This window comes from Erythrolamprus reginae, chromosome 9 (genome assembly GCF_031021105.1).
Source record: "Erythrolamprus reginae isolate rEryReg1 chromosome 9, rEryReg1.hap1, whole genome shotgun sequence".
Taxonomy (NCBI): Eukaryota; Metazoa; Chordata; class Lepidosauria; order Squamata; family Dipsadidae; genus Erythrolamprus; species Erythrolamprus reginae.
Genome location: NC_091958.1, coordinates 38234100 through 38255980, shown reverse-complemented (window position 1 = coordinate 38255980; position 21881 = coordinate 38234100).

Below are 21881 nucleotides of genomic sequence, written 5' to 3'. Positions count from 1 at the left end.
CTCATTTCCAGGTTGAATCTCTCCTTGGTCAATTTCCAACCGTTGTTCCTTGTCTGGCCCTCTGGTGCCCTGAAAAACAGTATGACCCCCTTCTCTCTGTGGCAACCCCTCAAGTACCTGTAGACTGCTATCATGTCCCCCCGGCCCTTCTTTTCACTATCCATGCCCGATTCCAGCAACCTCTCTTCGTATGACTTGGTTTCTAGTCCCCTAATCATTTTGGTTGCTCTTTTCTTTACCTTTTCCAGAGTTTCTATGTCTCTTTAGAAGTGCGGTGACCAGAACTGAATGCAATACTCCAGGTGTGATCTGACCAGGGCATTATAGAGTGGCATTAAAACCTCCCTGGTCTTGAAGTGTATCCCCCTGTTGATGCAGCTTAAGATTGTGTTGGCTTTTTTAGCCGCTGCTGCCCATTGCTGGCTCATATTTAGTTGGTTATCCACCAAGACTCCAAGATCTCTTTCACAGTCACTAAGTGAGGTTCCTCCCAGTCTGTATGCATGTCTAGGGTTTATTAAAAGCTGATTCAGTCTTTCTTACTAGATCCCCAGCAGATATTTTGTACCTGTTCTGTCAGGCTCTCTGGTAGACTCCTCCCAAAAATTCACAGGTACAAATGTCACACACACACACGTTTGAAAAGTCAAAACAATGTTCTTTATAATGAAAATTCACTTAAACCAAGCCCTCTTTTGGTATAACAAAGAGCATTCGTCTCCAAACAAACTGGTAATTTGTACAAGTCCCTTATCAGTTCTGTGATACTTAGCTTGCAGCTGTGAGGCAATTCACAGTCCTTCTTCTTTCACAAAGTGACACACACTTTGCTCTGGTTTAGTTTCAAAGCGGGGGAAAATCAGCATACAAAAAGTCAAAGTCAGTAAAGCAATCACGAAACACAACGATCAGATAATCCTCCACAATGGCCAAACCCATAGGCTGCTATTTATAGCAGCCTCACTAATGACCACAGCCCCACCCAACCACAGGTGGCCTCATTTTCTTTGATAATAGTCTCTCAGTTGTTGTTGCCTATGCATTGCTCTCCTCATGCGTGGCTGTATCATTAACTCTTGTTCTGAACCCAAGGAGGAGCTAGATAATTGATCTCCTTCTGAGCTGTCTGTCACACTCTCCTCCTCCCTGTCACTCATGTCTTCTTGGTCAGAGGAGCCTTCATCATCAGATTCCACCGGGGGCAAAACAGTCCTGCAGCATGTTGATGTCTCCCCCACATCCACAGTCCTTGGGGCAGGAGCTGGGCCAGAGCTAACCACAACAGTACCCATTAAGAAAGATTGGGCCAGCCTATTCAGAACACCAGCCGCAGTCTTCCTGCCCCAAGCAGAAACTGAGGAGCCAGCTTTTAGAAATGCAAATTTGGTAATCCATTCAGAAATAGCAATAGCACTTAGACTTATATACCGCTTCATCGTGCTTTTACAAGCCTCTCTAAGTGGTTTACGGAATCAGCCTCTTGCCTCCACCAATTTGGGTTCTCATTTGACCCACCTTGGAAGGCTGGAAGGCTGAGTCAACCTTGAGCTGGTAGTGAGATTTGAACTGCTGAACTACAGCTAGCAGTTAGTTGAAGTAGCCTGCAGTGTTGCACTCTAACCACTGCACATTACAGAGAGGAAGATTTTATCATGCAAAAAATCTCGGTCAATTTGTAGCTGGACTCATTTGAAAAAGAAAATCAGATTGATAAGAAGAAGGAAAGCCAAGAAGAATGGCAAAGGTGTAGCTAAATCACAAAGTAACAAGAGTTGGAAAGGACCTTGGAGATTAGTAGTTTGACTTGCCAAAGGATCAGCCCTGTTACAGGACACTTTTGTGCACTTCCCAAGATGTGCCACAAGAGGGCGAGCTGACTTTGCACCAGAGCAGGGATAGGCAAAGTTGGCTCTTCTTTGACTTGTGAACTTCAACTCCCAGAATTCCTGAACCAATCATGCTAGCTCAGGAATTCTGGGAGTTGAAGTCCACATGTCATAGAAGAGTCAACTTTGGCTACCCCTGCACCAGAGAGAAAGATGAGCAGCTCTTCCTCCAGAGTCATCTAAAGCCCCTTCCCTTCTCTGGAGCTGCCTTATAAAGAGGTGCCACAACTGAGAAAGTTCAGAGGGCAGGAATCTGACTGCCTGCACGGAGCACTAATTAATCTTCCCACCCAAGTGGTACCTATTTATCTACTCACATAGAATGATGCTTTCAAAGTGTTAAGTGGACAGAAGCTAAGCCAAATGACGGGAGCTCACCCCACCACCAGTAGTGGGTTCCTGACGGTATGGCTAATTGCGCACAGCTGTGAGGCTCTAGTGCGCGAGCATGGGTTTGAGTGCAATTTTGCTTCCTGCACCTGTGCAAATAGCAAAATCTCACATGGCAACACATGTGTGTTTCGGTGAGTTTTTTGGCTAGGATGCATGCGTGGCAGCAAAAAGCCTCACCAAAACATGCACGCATGTGCATCCCCGTGTGACATTTTGCTATCTGCACAGGTGCAGGAAGCACTTGTGCACCAGAGCCTTGGAGCTGTGCGCAATTAGCCATATCGACGACAGGAACCTTTTCTTCTGCAGTTCTGTGTTAGCAAAAACTTCAGAAGAGAAGGATTTAGGGGTCGTGATTTCTGACAGTCTCAAAATGGGTGAACAGTGCAGTCAGGCAGTAGGGAAAGCAAGTAGGATGCTTGGCTGCATAGCTAGAGGTATAACAAGCAGGAAGAGGGAGTTATAGAGTGCTGGTGAGACCACATTTGGAATAATACTGTGTTCAGTTCTGGAGACCTCACCTACAAAAAGATATTGACAAAATTGAACGGGTCCAAAGACGGGCTACAAGAATGGTGGAAGGTCTTAAGCATAAAATGTATCAGGAAAGACTTAATGAACTCAATCTGTATAGTCTGGAGGACAGAAGGAAAAGGGGGGACATGATCGAAACATTTAAATATGTTAAAGGGTTAAATAAGGTTCAGGAGGGAAGTGTTTTTAATAGGAAAATGAACACAAGAACAAGGGGACACAATCTGAAGTTAGTTGGGGGAATGATCAAAAGCAACATGAGAAAATATTATTTTACTGAAAGAGTAGTAGATCCTTGGAACAAACTTCCAGCAGAAGTGGTAGGCAAATCCACATTAACTGAATTTAAACATGCCTGGGATAAACATATATCCATCCTAAGATAAAATACAGAAAATAGTATAAGGGCAGACAAGATGGACCATGAGGTCTTTTTCTGCCGTCAGACTTCTATGTTTCTATGAACCGACTACTGCCCACCATACCATGGCAGGACTCAAACTGCTGGAGAAGAGACCATCTCTAGCATCATTAAGCCATGGAGCCACCAGGCCTTATCCAATAAGGTGACACTGATTGTTGAAGGGGCCTGGAGCATGCCTCCTCTGCGACATCTCCAAAGTACTTTCCAGCTCTATTCTAATTGTTAATTGGTTGATTGATCTGGAGAAACAATGGGGTGTAAGCAGTAATGGGCAGCCAAAATTTTTACTGCCACACTGTGGGTGTGGCTTATTTTGTAGGTGTGGCTTAATGGTAATGTGACTGGGTAGGAGTGGCTTGCCGGCCATGTGACCAGGTGGGAGTAGCTTAAATGATCATCATCGTTCAAGTGAACTGTTAAGTCCTTGACTTACAACCTTACCAGTGTCGCTTGCTGGGATGACAATTTGCTTTGCGTTTCCCGTGCTCTCCTTCCTGGGTTGCCTCCCCGCCTAAGACTGGGTAGCTAGGTGAACGGGTGCTGCCAGAAGCATAAATGCTGCCAGCGCCGCTTCCACCCACACCTTCTGCTTATACCTCAGGCGGGAGGTGGCCGCGTGAGGCTGGAGGGGAGCAGGGCAGGAGAGAGGGAAGCTCGTCCGAGGCCAGAAAGGAGGAAAGAGGAAAAAAGCAAGGAGCGCAGATGCAGCAGCAGGGGAAAAAAGGAGAACCAAGCCGAGACCAATAATCCAGGAAGTGACATCTGCCAATCAGCTGGAAGTGCACAGGCATCTTCATTTAAGCCAGTGGAACTGCCTTCCACCCCATCCTGTCTGCTGCCCACCCCTGGGTGTAAGTGGTCCTTCTAATACCCTCCCTAAGCCATGCCTCTATCAGAAATAGGTTTGTTTCTGAAGGTAATATCACAATGCAAGTGAATGGTTTGTAACCATGGGAGAGGCTGATGTAAGCCATAACTAGCATGTAATCATGGGTTTGCTAATTGTGCTGCAACCTGATTGACTGTATCGTATATAAGGAGGAACACCCTTGCATGGGTGTGGTTTGTTACAGAGTGGGTTTGTTACTGTTGTATCTTGAAATGGCTACCTTGTATTTCCTGTAGATAGTTTGTTCCGTCTTCCAGCGCTGTCTGAGCTAAAGCAGGAAGTCGCTCCTGATTGGCTCAGACACGGCTGGCTCTTGCTTTGGCGGGAGCCACAAATGTATAAAAGAAGCGGTTTCTCCAAGCAGAGTCAGTCGGTACTAGCTGAATTGTCACTTGCCTTGCTGAGCTGTCACTTGTTCTCTGAGCTGAATAAAAGTACCGATTTGTTTGAACCCTGCCTGCGGGTCTACTTCACTGGCGACGACGGACGGAAGAAACCTCGCGTGCAACATGAGCAACGTCCAGATCGGCCGGGCTCCAGAATTCTTCGACCCCGAAAAAACGTCCTGGGACGAATACATGGCTACCTTTGAGATCTTCCTCGAGGCGGCAGGAATACAGGACGCCGAAGCCGATCGCAGACGGGCTATTTTCTTGAATTACTGCGGCCCGGAAATCCGTGGCCTTGCCCAGACTCTCACCGACCCGCAGCCAGCAAGAACCGTCGCTTGGGACGTCCTACAAGACAAGCTAGCGAGCCACTTCAAACCGACCAAACCAGCCATGGTTTTTCGGCATCAGTTCTCCATGATGGCTCAGAAGGAAACAGAATCAATCAACCAATTTACAACGCGACTTCGGACGGTACTTGCACAATGCAAGTTTAAAGACCCGGAAGCTCGCCTCACCGATGCCTTGGTTTTCGGCATGAGAAGCGCCACGGTGAGGAACAAACTCCTCACCGAAGACGAACCGACTCTACAAACCGTGATTAAACTAGCGCAAACCGCAGAAGCCGCCGATGCAGCGGCTAGGGAATTAAAAGAACACGGAAGGCGAGAACTCATCGCCAAGATTGACTCCGCGTCTCCCCGCGCCGAGGGATCAGACGACCTCAGCCAACCAGCTCACAACGTGGACAACTGCTTCCTGGTACAAGACCAGCCAAGACACCACAGAGCTACTCACCCCCCAGCCCCCTGCGCCGGCTGCCGAGGGAACCACCAGCGCCATCGATGCCCCTTCCGGGACGCCACATGCCACCGCTGCAACCGTCGAGGCCACATCGCCATCGCATGCAGAGCAACGGCACCAGAGGAGACATTCTCCACACCGCGCCACCAACGACCACAAAACCAGACGCCCCAACCGCGAGAAAACCGACCGTTCCGCTATTCGGGTCAAAGGAACTACTCAACCGCTAACCGCGACTACTCAAGAGGTAACACTCAATTTTCCGTGAATAACACGGCAACCAAAAAAGGAGGCATTGCGCAGGTCAGGCCCTGGGGATGTACAGCGAAATTTGGACCAATTCTTGCTCACCCAACACATCACCCCTAACTCTCACACACATGTAAGCCCTGCAGAGTTATTAATGGGAAGAAAATTAAGGTCACCACTAGACAGGTTGAACCCAAGATTCTGTGTTAATAATCAAATGTTTGTAAAACCTGAAAGAGAAATGTATTTGGGACAAAATGTATATGTAAAAAATTTTGATGGAAGTGTAAACTGGATGAAAGGAATTGTTGTCAAACAAAATGCACCAAAGACTTATATAGTAAAACTAGAGGATGGTCGACTGTGGAAACGACACATCGACCACATTCGGAAACGAACAGAAAATCCTTTGCCACAAACCGCTGACATGGACTCTCCCCCTTCAACAGACTTTAACACATTGCCCGAATTAAGAGACACGCAAAGGAACTTATCGGGCCAGGGAGAGCCATCCAGCGACGCCGAGCCATCCTCCTCCTCCGAGGTCTTCGTTGGGCCCGCCAGGCCAAGTCCACCGCACCGGGAGAACAACGGCGAGCCATCCTCCACAGTCGGTGTCGAAGGAGAAATTGAACTGCGCAGGTCAGAGCGAGCTTCACGGAGACCCCACCGATTGGACGACTTTGTCACATGGCTTTCGTGATGGATGTGTCCAACTATGAGGGGAGGGGTGTTGTATCTTGAAATGGCTACCTTGTATTTCCTGTAGATAGTTTGTTCCGTCTTCCAGCGCTGTCTGAGCTAAAGCAGGAAGTCGCTCCTGATTGGCTCAGACGCGGCTGGCTCTTGCTTTGGCGGGAGCCGCAAATGTATAAAAGAAGCGGTTTCTCCAAGCAGAGTCAGTCGGTACTAGCTGAATTGTCACTTGCCTTGCTGAGCTGTCACTTGTTCTCTGAGCTGAATAAAAGTACCGATTTGTTTGAACCCTGCCTGCGGGTCTACTTCAGTTACAGAGAGTGGTTTGATACAGAGTGGTTTGTTATAGACTGGTTTGTAATTTAGTGGTTAGTGCTTAGTGGTTCCAGTGGTGGATATTATAAGAGTTATATGAAAGTATTGTATGATAGTTTATTTAGAGAGCAGTTTGATAAAAGAGAAAGTAAAATATATTTTTATGGGAAAGCCTGTTGCTGTGCTCCATTGAAGACTTCAATTAGGTATAGTGGTTAAATGTGGCTACTTGGTGGGTTATCTTCCGTGTGCCCAAAACTCTCTCTGCCCAACAGCGTCCCCACAATCTCTCACTGAACAATCTTCCACATCAAAGATTGATACTTCTCTCATCTTCCATTTTGGGGGAAGGCACCCCTTCCTAACAAAGCCATTTGATATTTTTATTCTCTGAGAAACCACAATGAGGTATATGTGGACTCCCAAAACATTGTTGGAAATATCGGGGAGTTTGGAATTTGGAGTTTGATTGGCACTGGGCACCTTCTAAATTTTATTTTAAATTAAACTTTTTAAAAAACAGATTGGTCCCCAAGGAAAGTATGGTATTGGCAGGCTCATAGATCTCTCCAGGCATAAAACTGGCTTCTCTCCAATTAAAATTGCATCAGACAACTCGTGCTATCTTTGAAGGTCACCGCAAGATATTAATATCTCGGTTGCAGATGTGTTTCTTTTGCTCCACAGCTGATCTGATCAATACTACCTCTACTCAGGGGTCCCCAAACTTGGCAACTTTAGAACTTGTGGACTTCAACTCCTAGAATTCTCCAGCCAGCTGGAAAATTGTGGGAGTTGAAGTCCACAAGTCTTAAAGTTGCCAAGTTTGAAGACCTCTGCTCTACTCCATCAGTAGACAGGCCGTCATCTGACCCATTTCAAACCCCAAAGTTGCCACCGTTCCTCCCATCAAAACTTTTGAAGCTTATATCCAATATGGCAGATCTTTGATGACCTTGAAATCAGTGGATATGATACTCCTTAAGCTCTATTTTGGAAGACTCAATTTGGGGAACAGCATCATGTGACCATGATTCTACCTTTTAAAGAGACAGGAAGAAACTGAGTCTGAGGTGGGTTAAGTCAAGGGCACTTTGGACAAAGAAAGAGGATCTTCTGTGTTAAGATATTCATGATTGGGAGAGCCATTGGTAACAAAGTTAGCCAATGAATAGGCATAGCAACTAAATCAGCCAATGGGAGCTAACCACTTCTGAGTCTGTGCAGAGAATCGAAACTGGAACATAAACTTAAGCCTGGGTGTGGCTCAGTCCATTCTACACTCTCAGTCCACTCTGTGCTTGTCTGCTCTGCTGAAATGAAATGAACTCCTGCTTGTGTTTACTTGAGAAAATAATCTGCTAATGCTATTGTAAATTTATCTGTTATTATTTTTATAAAGAAGTTAATGAATTCAGCTGAACCAGTCATCTCTGTGTGCTTCTGTAATTTGATTTTTATGCAACAAACTTTAATATTCTATTGTCTGTCTGAGATTTTTATAGATCTTTTGCATCAGCAGGGATAGGAGAGATACGTTTCCTGAAGAGGTTGTCTAGTCTAGTGGCTGTTTGGTTCCTCAGTAATGCCTTTGGCAGACGCTTTGGCACCAGCAGAGCAGAGAACCACACCCTAGCAAAATCATGTTTTTCACATTTAAAAATAAGGCAGGGTTTATTAAGGACACATGCATACACAAAGAAGAACTCCACATTCCACCCCAGAGTTGCATGTACAGTTTGTCCAAATCTGTTTTGGCTAACTTCTTTGTGTTTATTGAGTTGTTCTGTGTTTATCTTAAGGTAGGGAATGTCAGATCTGAAAGTCTGGAGATTTTTTGGTCATCATGATGTAAAAAAGATGTTTAGGTTCTTAAAAAAGTACAGAAACGAGCAACAAAGATGATTAGAAGGCGGAAGGCTAAAACATATGAAGAACAGATGCAGGATTTACATATAGACAGTTAATGAAAAGAAGGATTAGGGGTTGGTGACATGATGGCACTATTCCAATATTTGAGGGGCTGCCACAAAGAAGACAGAAGGGAAACTATTCCCCAAAGCACCTGAAGGCAGGAGAAAAAGCAAAAGATGGAAACTAATCAAGGAGAGAAGCAACTTAGAACTCAGGAGAAATTCCTCAAAGGTGAGAACAGTTAATCAGTGGAATAGGGTTGACTTGAGAAGTTGTGGGTGCTCCATCAGTGGATGTTTTTATGAAGAGAGTGGACAACCCCACTTGTCTGAAATGGTAGAGGGACGTGATGGCAAATCTATGGCATGCATGCAGCGGCGGGCCACCATTCCTGGCGCTACCGGAAAGGGCTGCGCATGTGCAGAAGCAAAATGCCTAGAAATTGGCCAAGATAAGGTAACAGCCATCGCTCACTCTGCTCATCCGCTCACCTGCCTCGCTGCTCCGCTTGTGGCGTCTCCGTCCGCTCCCATCCACTCCCATCCGCTCCTGTCCATTCCTGTCTGCTCCTATCCACTTCCATTTTCTCGCCACTCCACTGTGCCACTGCCCACTGCACCACGAGTGGCCCACCCAGCCCTTACCCTGCTCTTGCATGATCAATGATCCAATCCACTCGAAACAGAATACCGTACGAAAATAGACTAACAATCCTGGGTCTAGAAAGCTTAGAACTACGACGCCTAAGATACGATCTAAGTACAATGGTACCTCATCTTACGAACGCCTCTTCTAACGAACTTTTCAAGATACGAACCCGGTGTTTAAGATTTTTTTGCCTCTTCTTCCGAACTATTTTCACCTTATGAACCCAAGCAGCTGCTGCTGGGATGAAGGGGTTTCTTTTTTCCCCCTTTTTTGAAGAAAGAAAAGGGAGGGGCAGCTTGGAGGAGTAAATATTTTGCATGCTTGCAAAGGCACTGAAAGGGTGTCTTTTGAAGAAAGAAAAGGGAGGGGCGCCCCCCTTGCCTTTCTTCCTTCCCACTCACCCTTTAGCCTAGCCTTGCTTCTTCCATCCGCCCCCTTTAGCTGCTCCTCCCTGCCCTCTGTTCGCCTCCCTTCTAAAGTTTGGAATTTTCCTGAAGGATTTGCCCGCATTATTTGCTTTTACATTGATTCCTATGGGAAACATTGTTTCATCTTATGAACTTTTCACCTTACGAACCTCCTCCTGGAACCAATTAAGTTCGTATGATGAGGTACCACTGTATTGCCCACAAGAACATATGCTGTAACGTTCTACCTGTCAATGACTACTTCAGCTTCAACCGCAACAACACAAGAGCACGCAACAGATTCAAACTTAATATTAACCGCTCCAAACATGACTGTAAAAAATATGACTTCAGCAATCAAGTTGTTGAAACATGGAACTCATTACCTGACTCAGTAGTGTCAACCCCTAACCCCCAACATTTTCCTCTTAGACTATCCACGATTGACCTCTCCAGGTTCCTTAGAGGTCAGTAAGGGGCGAGCATAAGTGCACTAGTGTGCCTTCCATCCCCTGTCCAATTGTTTCTCCTTATCTCATTTATCTTTTCTTTCTTTCATATATCTTCTCCTCTATTTTTATATCTTTTCTTCTATCCTTTTCTTTATAGTATATTACTACATGTCTATTTTCTTCAATGTGTATTGTGTATTGGACAAAGTAAATAAATAAATAAATAAAAATAAAAATAAATGGTGATCAAAAAGTTTTATGATTCTTTTTCTTGCCAGCAAATAAATTGATTTTGCAACTGAGATCTGCTAGATCATGAGTCCAATGACCTGTAGGATTTTCCTTAGATCGTTCCTTCCCAGGCTTCCAGCCCCCTTCCCATTTTTTTTAAAAAAAGAATAAACTAAATTTATTACAGATAGTCACTTATCAGCAGCAGCAGGCAGCCACTTACCATGCTACCTGGAGGGTCCTCGGCAGCCGGCGTGGGTGTGCACGCTTCCGAACATTACGTGTGCGAGATCTTTTGCCCGATAAAAGCTATTTTCCTTGCCTCTTCCTCTTTTGGGAAAGTCCAAACATGGTTTGAAAGTGAGGCATGATTTCTCCTCTTCCATTTTACCTGGTAAGGAGTTTTTGAAATGTAAAAGTCTGTGGTGGTTTTGCAAAGCTTCCAGTGGAAGAGTAAGTAAGGAGTCTGTTTTCAATAAAATTTGAATTTTAGTGTAACAATAACTCTCAAATCTTCCCGGGAATTATCAGATGCACCTTCCATTTCTTTCTGCACTATTTAAATTTTGACTGTATATTCTAATAAGAATAATCATATACTGTACACTATAGAAAACAATTTTTCCATGTAGATTAACATCTGCAACTTTGTTTTATATAATAATATAGTTTTGTGTTGTCCCATTAAAAATAAATTTAATTTGATCATATTTTAATTCCATAGTGATTTCCATAGCTTCTTGCTTGAATGTTAAAAAGAGTGTCTCAATAATGTAGTTTAGGTTAGTAGGAACTATATATAATCTTAATAAACTAATTCATCTCTAGGTTTTTTTTAAATTCTTGCTACTTTTCACTACGTATAAGAGAATGATAACTATGTTCTTCTGCTGGATAGGCACAGAAAACTCTTTTTTTAAAAGCACAAACTGTAGGCAAAAGGCCAAAATGTACTACAATAGCAAAGTTAGACTAAATGGAACTGGAAAAGGTGCAAAAAAGGGCAACAAGTATGATGAAGGAAATGGAGCACCTCCCTTATGATACCAGGTTGCAATGTCTCGGTCTCTTCAGCCTTGAAAGACGGCGTTTAAGGGGTGACTTGATCGAAGTGTATAAAATCATGCATGGGATAGAAAAGGTGGATAGAGAAAAATTCTTCTCTCTATCACACAATACTAGGACAAGGAGGCATTCTCTAAAGCTCATAGGTAAGAAAACGAGGACAAATCAAGGGAAATATTTCTTCACCCAGAGGATCATTTGTTTATGGAATTCACTTCCAGAAGATGTTGTGATAGCTGTCAGCCTTGATAGTGTCAAGGCAGGATTAGACAGATTCATGGATGCCAAGTGTATCGGTGGTTATTGAAATGGATGTCCATGTGCCGCCTCTATGTTGGTTGAGGCAGGCAGGGTTCCCTTGAGTACCATTTGTTGGGGGTCAGGGGAAATGGAGGGTCTTGCCTTCTCTTTCAGCTCAAGATCCCCATGTACAATTGGTGGGCCACTGTATGACACAGAATGCTGGACTCGATGGGCTTTGGCCTGATTCAGCAGGGCTATTCTTAGGTTCTTACGTTCTACATTCTTAAAGCATCTGTAAAGCCTTTTAAAGCCCTAAATGGCTCAGGGCCAGACTATTTAAGGGACCACCTCCTGCCTCATATCTCGGTACATCCAGTAAGAGGCCACAGACTGGGCCTTCTTTGGGTCCCGTCCGCCAAACAATGTTGGTTGCTGGGGCCTTGGAGAAGAGCCTTCTCTGTGGTGGCTCTTATCCTTTGGAATCAGCTGCCTCCAGAGATCCGCACTATCTCCACCCTACCGGTCTTCCAAAAAGCCATTAAGACCTGGCTTGTCCGGCAGGCCTGGGATTAGGAATGACTGTGTGTATGTAGGGGTTTTAGGTCTTCATGTACTTTATGGTATTGTTGTTTTTATTACTATGGTATTTCTTATTGCTTTTAGTATTTATAATTATTGTTAGTCACCCTGAGTCCTATCAGAGTGGACAGCATATAAGTAAGTAAGTAAGTAAGTAAGTAAGTAAGTAAGTGAGTAAGTAAATATAAAGCTCAAAGTGCTGGTCATGACCTTTAAAGACCTACATGGCATTGGACCAGATTACCTCCGGGACCACCTGCTACTGCACGAATCCCAGCGACAGATAAGGTCCCACAGAGTTGGTCTTCTCCGGGTCCTGTTGACTAAACAATGTCGTTTGGTGGGCCCCAGGGGAAGAGCCTTCTCTGTGGTGGCCCCGGCCCTCTGGAACCAATTCCCCCTGGAGATTAGAACTGCCCCCAACCTCCCTGTCTTTCGTAAACTACTCAAGACTCACTTATGCCGTCAGGCATGGGGGAGTTAAGATATTCCTTCCCCCTAGGCCATTACAAGTTATGCATGGTATATTTGTGTGTATGTTTGATTTTATAATAAGGGTTTTTAGTTGTTTTATTAATTGGATTGTTACATGCTGTTTTTTATCATTGTTGTTAGCGGCCCTGAGTCTACGGAGAGGGGCGGCATACAAATCCAATAAATAAATAAATAAATAAATAAATAAATAAATAGATAGATAGATAGATAGATAGATAGATAGATAGATAGATAGATAGATAGATAGATAAATAAATAGATAGATAGATAGATAAATAAATCTGAAAATGTTCAAAAAGAAAACAAAATATACATTACCTAGTATATAAACTGTATGTGTATGTATATATACACACAGAGCTCTTCTAAAATTATAAACATTTAACCTCATTTACTGCAATAGGAAAAACATACCCAGAGCTCAGAAGGGAAAAACAGAAAAAAAAATCAAAGTTTTTCTACCGGTACTGCATACCTGACCAAAATATTTCTACCGGTACTGCATACCTGACCGTACCCATAGGAGCCCATCCCTGGATCTACCCAAGAGAGCTCTTAAAAGGAGATCAGCTACTCCAATTGGTCTCCTCAGAATCCCTCTTTGAGTCAACATTCATTCAAAGATCCACATAGGGTGAACAGTGCAGTCGGGCAGTAGGAAAAGCAAGTAGGATGCTTGGCTGCATAGCTAGAGGTATAACAAGCAGGAAGAGGGAGATTGTGATCCCCTTATATAGAGCGCTGGTGAGACCCCATTTGGAATACTGTGTTCAGTTCTGGAGACCTCACCTACAAAAAGATATGGATAAAATTGAACGGGTCCAAAGACGGGCTAGAAGAATGGTGGAAGGTCGTAAGCATAAAAAGTATCAGGAAAGACTTAATGAACTCAATCTGTATAGTCTGGAGGACAGAAGGAAAAGGGGGGACATGATCAAAACATTTAAATATGTTCAAGGGTTAAATAAGGTTCAGGAGGGAAGTGTTTTTAATAGGAAAGTGAACACAAGAACAAGGGGACACAATCTGAAGTTAGTTGGGGGAAAGATCAAAAGCAACATGAGAAAATATTATTTTACTGAAAGAGTAGTAGATCCTTGGAACAAACTTCCAGCAGACGTGGTTGGTAAATCCACAGTAACTGAATTTAAACATGTCTGGGATAAACATATATCCATTGTAAGATAAAATACAGGACATAGTATAAGGGCAGACTAGATGGACCACAAGGTCTTTTTCTGCCGTCAGTCTTCTATGTTTCTATTTTGCTGGTGGCTGGCAAGACCCCTTCCAGGTAAACAGCTGTAGAATTTCAAAAAATTCTTCTGGAAACTTTGCTCCTGTTGATGTGCTTCACCAGCAAAGCATAATGGTTTAGACTCAGAAAAAAAATATTTTCCCAGAAGGAACTCCAGGTTCTTTTCATTGCTTTACACCATTGGGTAAATTGAGACTGGTTTCTTCCATCACTTCTTCAGAGCCAAAACCAGCAAGGAATGACTTTTGGAAGAGTATCAGCACGCAGCAGGAAAGGCTTTGTGTATGACTGACAGTTGAGTTGTGACACTCAGTGTTTCCTTTGGAGACTAATGTTTCCTTTGCTTGCAGAATTGGTTATGCCCGGTCTAGTGAAAAGAAAGACTAGGGGAGACATGATAGCAGTGTTCCCATATTTGAGGGTTGGGGTGTCAACCTATTTTCCAAAGCACCAGAAAGCAAGATGAGAAGCAATGGATGGAAACTAAGCAAGGAGAGAAGAAACCTAGAACGTCCTAACAGTGAGAACAGTCCATCAAATAGTGGAACAGTGTTGTGTCCCAGGATCATGTGATCTTTTGGCAAGCAAAGTCAGTACAGTGGTACCTCTACGTAAGAACTTAACTCATTCTGTGACCAGGTTCTCAAGTAGAAAAGTTTGTAAGAAGAAGCAATTTTCCCCATAGGAATCAATGTAAAAGCAAATAATGTGTGCGATTAGGGAAACCACAGAGAGGGTGGAGGCCATGTTTCCTCCCAGGAGATTCCCAGAGAGGCCCCAGGGAGGCTTCTTCCCACCTTTTCCAGCCCTGTTTCCTCCCAAGAGATTCCAAGAGAGGCCCCACGGAGGCTTCTCCCCACCTTTTCCGGCCCTGTTTCCTCCCAGGAGATTCCTAGAGAGGCCCCATGGAGGCTTCTCCTCGCCTTTTCCGGTTACAGTATCGGAGGCTCAGATTTGTAAGTGGAAAATGGTTCTTGAACACCTGGTTCTTATCTGGAAATGTTTGTAAGTAGAGGCGTTCTTAAGAAGAGGTGCCACTGTATTGTCCTCAATAAGCCGCATAAATGTTCCTTTGTTTGAATTGTTTGAAGAAGATGATTTCAGGATGATAGGTGTGCAGAGGAGTTTCTTTACTTTGCATTTGAGCACGAACTCCATATCGTGGAATGAAAACTTGTACTGAAATTCTTGTTATTCTCACTTTGCCTTTTTTTTTTTTAATGTAGCCATAGAGTTCATTAATGGCCATAATAGTTATAAAAAAAAGAGTGTCAGGGCAGCAATGAAGCGTGTTAAGAAAAAGCCTGGCTCTAAGAAGAAAAAACGGCCATTATGCCATTTCAAGGGAAATGGTTGGCAAAAATAGCATGTGAAGAAACGTTGCGTATGGCTGCAGCAAAGTAGACCAAAAGCACAGAGAAATGTTTGGTGTGATGCTTCAGAAAGCGAGTCAAACTGAACCAAAGAACTGAATTTCCTGGTTTTGCAAAACTGAGACATCGTTTTGAGTGAGACCCCTTGGGTGACTACAATAAGAACAACAACAAAAATAATAATTCTCTCTCTTCCTCCTTTCCCCTCCTTCCCCTCTTTTCTTTCTTCTCCCTTCTTCCCCCTCCTCCTCCTCCTCCTTCTTCCATCCCCCTCTCTTCTCTTTCTTCTCCTCCTCCGTGTCCTCCCCTTCTCCCTCCCACTCCTTCCTTCTTCCCCTTGCTCCCCTCTTCTCTTTTTCTTTCTTCTCTTTCTTTCCTCTCCCATCTCCTCCCTCTTGTCCTTGCTTCCCTCTCTTCTCCCCCTTCTCCCTCTCCTCCTCTATCCCCTCTTCTCTTTCTTCTCCTTCTCCCCCTTCTCCCTCCCTCCTCCTCTTTCTTCCCTTTTTTCTCCCTTCCCCTCCTTCTTCCCTTTCTTTCCCTCTTCTCTTCCTTCTCCCCCTTCTCTCTCCCTCCTCCTCTTTCTTCCCTTTCTTCTCCCTCCCCCTCCCCCTCCTTTCCCCCTTTCTTCCCCTATTCTCTTTCTTCTCCTTCTTCCCCCTCTTTTCTCTTCCCTCTTGTCCTTTATTCCCTCTCTTCTCCCACTTCTCCCTCCTTCTCCCTTCCCCTCCTTCTTCCCCTCTTCTCTTTCTTCTCTCTCCTGCCTCGTCCTCTTTCTCCCCTCCTCCCTTCACTTCCTCTTCCTCGTCCTCCTTCTCCTCTTCCCTTTCTTCTCCTTCTCCCCTTTCTCCCCTTTCTTTCTCTTCTCTTTCTTCTTCTCTTTCCCTTCTCTTCCCTCTTGTCTTTTATTCTCTCTCTTCTCCCTCCTTCCCCTCCTCCTTCCCCTCTTCTATTTCTTCTCTCTTCTCCCTCAACTCCTCCTCCCCTCCTCCCTCCACTTACTCTTCCTCTTTCCCCTGTTCTCTTTCTTCTCCTTCTCCCCTTTCTCCCTCCCTCCTCCTTTTTCTTCCCGTCTTCTCTTTCTTCCCCTCTTCTTTTTCTTTTCTTTCTTCCCCTCTTCTCTTTCTTCGCCTTCTTCCACCTTATCCCTCCCTCTTCCCCTTCTTCTCTTTCTTCTCCTTCTTTTCCCTTCTCCTCCTTCCTCTTCCTCCTCCCTCTCCTTGGAAAGGCCCTGCAGGGATGCTAAGGGCAGCACCAGAATTTGAAGCCTGGAGGGGAAGGGCTTTTCAAATACCAAGAAGATGACCTCTGCCTAATGGAGACTGAATGCATGCTTTTATTCCATCATCCTCTCAAATTTAATTTGTGGAATTTTGCTCTTGGAGGAAAAATATACAGAGTTAGAGCGGTATAATCATTGGATGGGAAACCAATCATTTTGGGACATTGAAATCCGAAGAGAGTAGCCTGGGCTGGGAAGTACAAAACACACAAACAAAGAAATCCTGGCAGTAGCAAAACCGCTGCGGATTCAAAGGTGACGGGGAATGTAAAGTTTCCTTGTGCATAACTGCACCCTTGGTTATTATGGGATGCAAATTTTGGCAGAGCCATTTTGAAAGTTTTGGGGTGTTGCATAAAAAAGTGTGAGTGCGGAGATAGCATGCACTCCACAAAAACCTCTCTGGTTTTTCCAAACTGAGAACTGATTTTCCAGGAGAAACTTTCTTACGTCTCCTGTTCAACTCGCAGCTTCCTCCAACATCAGCCCTGCCTGATTGTCTGGAGAGCAACTCCTTCCCGATACAGTGGTACCTCTACCTACAAATGCCTCTACTTACGAACTTTTCTAGATAAGAACCAGGTGTTCAAGATTTTTCTGCCTTTTCTGCCTCTTCTCTTTCCACTTACAAACCTGAGCCTCTGAAACTGTAACTGGAAAAGGCAGGGAGAAGCCTCCGTGGGGCCTCTCTAGGAATCTCCTGGCAGGAAACAGGGCTTGAAAAGGTGGGAAGAAGCCTCTGTGGGGCCTCTCTAGGAATCTCCTGGGAGAAAACAGGGCCGGAAATGGCAGGGAGAAGCCTCCATGGGGCCTCTCTAGGAATCTCCTGGGAGGAAACAGGGCCTCCACCCTCCCTGTGGTTTCTCCAATCGCACACATTATTTGCTTTTACATTGATTCCTATGGGAAAAATTGCTTCTTCTTGCAAACCTTTCTACTTAAGAACCCTCTCCAAGATGCACAAAGGCATCTCCTCGTTTGCATCTGACCCACTTAGAGAGAAAGATGGGATTGAAGAGAAATAGTTGTCCTCAACTAGGCAGTCAAGCCAGCATGCCTCTGGCCAAGAGCACAGCTGCTGCAGAAAGAGCTGTGATCGCATCCAAATTATGATTCAACCCCCTTTCACAGCCCAAGTCAACTTTGGGGTTGGTTTGCCTGTCCTTTGGCAGAAGTCCTTCCTCTCCTGCAAGAGGCCAGATTCAGTGGACAAAGTTTTTTTCTCAGAAGTGAAAAGAAACCCTTTCTTCTTTTTTTTTTTTAAATATATATATATATATATATATATATATATATATATATATATATATATATATATATATATATATATATATATATAATTCATTTTTTCCTCTAAAGCAATGGTGGGGTTTTTTTGGGGGGGGAGATATATGTTTTATTGGTACATTTTTCCTTTAAAAACATAAAAAAATCCATGGCTATCTGAACAGTGTCTTGTCTGGGCGTAATTAATTTTGAGTAAAGGTGCAACAATAACCACAATCATACTAGTAATCTTAATAAACACATCAGTATTAATCAATACAATTGTATTGGACAATACAATTTTTCATGATCTCTTTGCATTCTTTTTCAATTCTAACCTCTGTTGTTGTTAGTTAACCATTGGTAAATTATACTGCTCCAAAAAAAATAAAGGGAACACTTAAACAACACAATATAACTCCAAGTAAATCAAACTTCTGTGAAATCAAACTGTCCACTTAGGAAGCAACACGGATTGACAATCAATTTCACCTGCTGTTGTGCACATTCAACTTTGTACAGAACAAAGTATTCAATGAAGATATTTCATTCATTCAGATCTAGGCTGTGTTATTTGAGTGTTCCCTGAGCAGCGTATATCCCATGTTAAAAAGTACAGTGATACCTTGTCTTTCTAACTTAATTGGTTCCAGGACAAGGTTCGTAAGCTGAAAAGTTCGTAAGACGAAACAATGTTTCCCATAGGAATCAATGGAAAAGCGATTAATGCGCGCAAGCCCAAAATTCACCCCCTTTGCCAGCCAAAGTGCCCGTTTTCGCGCTGGTGTCATTCCCCTGCTGGGATTCCTTTGCAGCATCGCAAAATCCAGAGGTGGGGTTTCCCATGGAAGGGAGCCTCAGGGCAATTCCACCAGCGTGAAAACGGACGCTTTGGCTGGCAACGGAAGTCTGGAGGCGGGGAATCCCAGTTGCGGCGGCGGGTTCATAAGGTGAAATTAGTTCGGAAGAAGAGGCAAAAAAATCTTAAACCCCAGGTTTGTATCTCGAAACAAAAAGATGAGGTATCACTGTATTCTGTTTCTTCCTTTTCTTTTACTATTCATCTCAGCACATACTAATATTTTTCTAAATTACACTTTCATCTGTCGGGACCTCTCCATTTTTCCATTGTTGTACAAACACTATAGCCATAGCATTTAGACTTATATGCAGCTTCACAGTGCTTTTCCAGCCCTCTCTAAGTGGTTTACAGAGTCAGCCTTTTGCCCCCAACAATCTGGGTCCTCATTTTACCAACCTCTGAAGGATGGAAGGCTAAGTCAACTTTGATCCTACTGAGATTCGATCTGCCAAACTGCTGGCAGCCAGTGATCAGCAGAAGTAGCTTACAGGACTGTACTCTAAATACTGCGCCACCAAAGCTCTTATTATTCTTGCGGCTGTTACTACTGTACATGCAAAATTAAATATGCATTCCCTTTATTATACTGTTCTGGTACTATCACCAGCAGAAATATTTCTGGTTTCAAATCTATGTGTAGGTTTATCATTAACCATTATAAAAGTGGTATTAACATTTCATGTAATCTTCATTCTATCCCTCTATGTCAGCATTTCAAATAGCATCTGGGAAATAAATCAGAGTCCAGTCCTTGGCTTTCTCCCAAATTTCAATTTATTGACAGAGCCTTTTTGGTTATGAACTGTAGTCATCTTGATACTAACTTTTCCTACAGTTTTCCACCCAGATTAAGGTTCATCCCTTGTCCCCACACCCACCAGTTCATTACTTGGACCACTCCAGTTCTTTCAATGTCCACGATCCTCCCATGTACTTCCGGCTGGTGCTGAACAAAGGATGACCTTGAATCTCTGGAAAGAATTTATTGTGGCTAGTACCTTACCCGCTCATGCAACCACTCCTCCTCAATTCCCACAGTATTATTCTACTTGTGGCAGGCCAAAGTCTCTAACTCAAAATGATGACTTTGGCCTGGCACTCTGTTTATTTATTTTTATTTATTTGTTAGTTTTGTCAAGTACATATTGGTGGTAAACAAGGATATAATAATATTTGTATTACATGATACTAGTAAAAAAAGAAGAAGGAACATTAGGACAGGGGATGGAAGGCACGCTGGTGCACTCATGCATGCCCCTTACTGACCTCTTAGAAATGGGGAGAGGTCAACAGTGGATAGTCTAAGGGTGAAGTTTTGGGGGTTAGGTAATGATACTACAGAGTCTGGTAGTGAGTTCCATGCATCAACTACTTGGTTACTAAAGTCGTATTTCCTGCAGTCATGTTTAGAGCAGTTTACATTAAGTTTGTATCTGTTGTGTGCTCATGTGTTGTGGTTGAAGCTGAAATAGTCATTGACAGGAAGGATGTTGTAGCAGATGATTTTATAGGCTATGCTTAGATCGTGTTTAAGACGACATAGTTCTATGCTTTCTAAACCTAGGATTGTGAGTGTAGTTGCGTAGGGTATTCGGTTGGTTTTTTTGGCAGCTGCCGCGCACTGCTCGCTCAGTCATATTTAAATGGTTGTCCACCAGGACAGTGATTTTCAACCTTTTTTGAGCTGCGGCACATTTTTTACATTTACGAAACCCTGGGGCACATTGAGCGGAGGGGGGGGGGAGGCTAAAAAAAGTTTGGACAAAAGAATTCTCTCTCTCTCTCTTCCTCCCTTTCGCTCTATTTCTTTGTCCCTCCCTCTTTCTCTCCCTTCCTCTTTCTTTCTCTCTCTCTCCATCCCTCTTTCTTTCCCTTCCTTCCTTCCTCTCTTTTTTTGCTCTCTTTCTCTCTCCCTCCCTACCTCCCTCTATGTCTTTCTCTCTCTCTCCTTCCCTCCCTCTCTTTCTCTCTCTCTCTTGCTTTCTTTCTCTCTCTTGCTCTCTCCCTTGCTTTCTTTTTCTTGTTCTCTTTCTCTCTCTCTTGCTTTCTTTCTCTCTCTCTTGTTCTCTTTCTCTCTCTCTCGCTCTTTCTCTTGCTTTCTTTCTCTCTCTCTCTTGCTTTCTTTCTCTCTCTCTTCCTTTCTTTCTCTCTCTGAGCTTCGCGGCACACCTGACCATGTCTCGCAGCACACTAGTGTGCTGCGGCACACTGGTTGAAAAACACTGCACTAGGACTCCAAGATCTCTCTCACAGTTACTAGTATTGAGCCTGGCACCAGCTATTCTACACCTGTGCATTTCTTTCTATTTCCACATTTCTATTTCTATTATATTCTTATGCATTTGGCTTTCCCCACCTTGCTTTCTTCCCTTCAGACCTTCCTTCCCACAACTGTAACTGAAGAGTCAAGAGCCCATGAAGCGGAGACATCAGCCCTAGTTTCGGACTGAAAGCAAAGAATGAACCAAGAATGATCCTTTTTACAGGGCTGGTACTTACTATTCCTCTCTTCCCTGTTCCTGGCCTCCCTAGGCAGCAATAGTGTTACATTGATAACATATTGAGCAACAAATAACCAGCTGTGCAACTCACATAAATCAGAATTGTGCCGGTGTCTTAGGTTTTCAGTGATTGTAATGTTATAAAATCATTTATTCTCTCAATTTGCTGGGGGGGGGGAAATTGCAGGTTTGTTATTTTTGGGTATTCCCTAACTTGCAGAACTCTTTCCTTAAACACATAAATTAATAAAGCATTGTACCACATGATTCTTGACAAATGTATCTTTTTCTTTTATGTACACTGAGAGCATCTGCACCAAAGACAAATTCCTTGTGTGTCCAATCACACTTGGCCAATAAAGAATTCTATTCTATTCTATTCTATTCTATTCTATTCTCCTCTCCTATTCTATTCTCCTCTCCTCCTCTCTCCTCCTCTCCTGTCCTCTCCTGTCCTATTCTATTCTATTCTCTTATTCTATTCTCCTGTCCTCTCCTGTCCTGTCCTATTCTATTCTACTCTCCTATCCTATCCTATCCTATTCTCCTCTCCTCGTCTCTCCTGTCCTCTCCTCTCCTATTCTATTCTATTCTATTCTCCTATTCTATTCTCCTCTCCTCGTCTCTCCTCTCCTGTCCTCTCCTGTCCTACTCTACTCTACTCTACTCTACTCTATTCTATTCTATTCTATTCTCCTCTCCTATTCTATTCTCTCTCCTACTCTATTC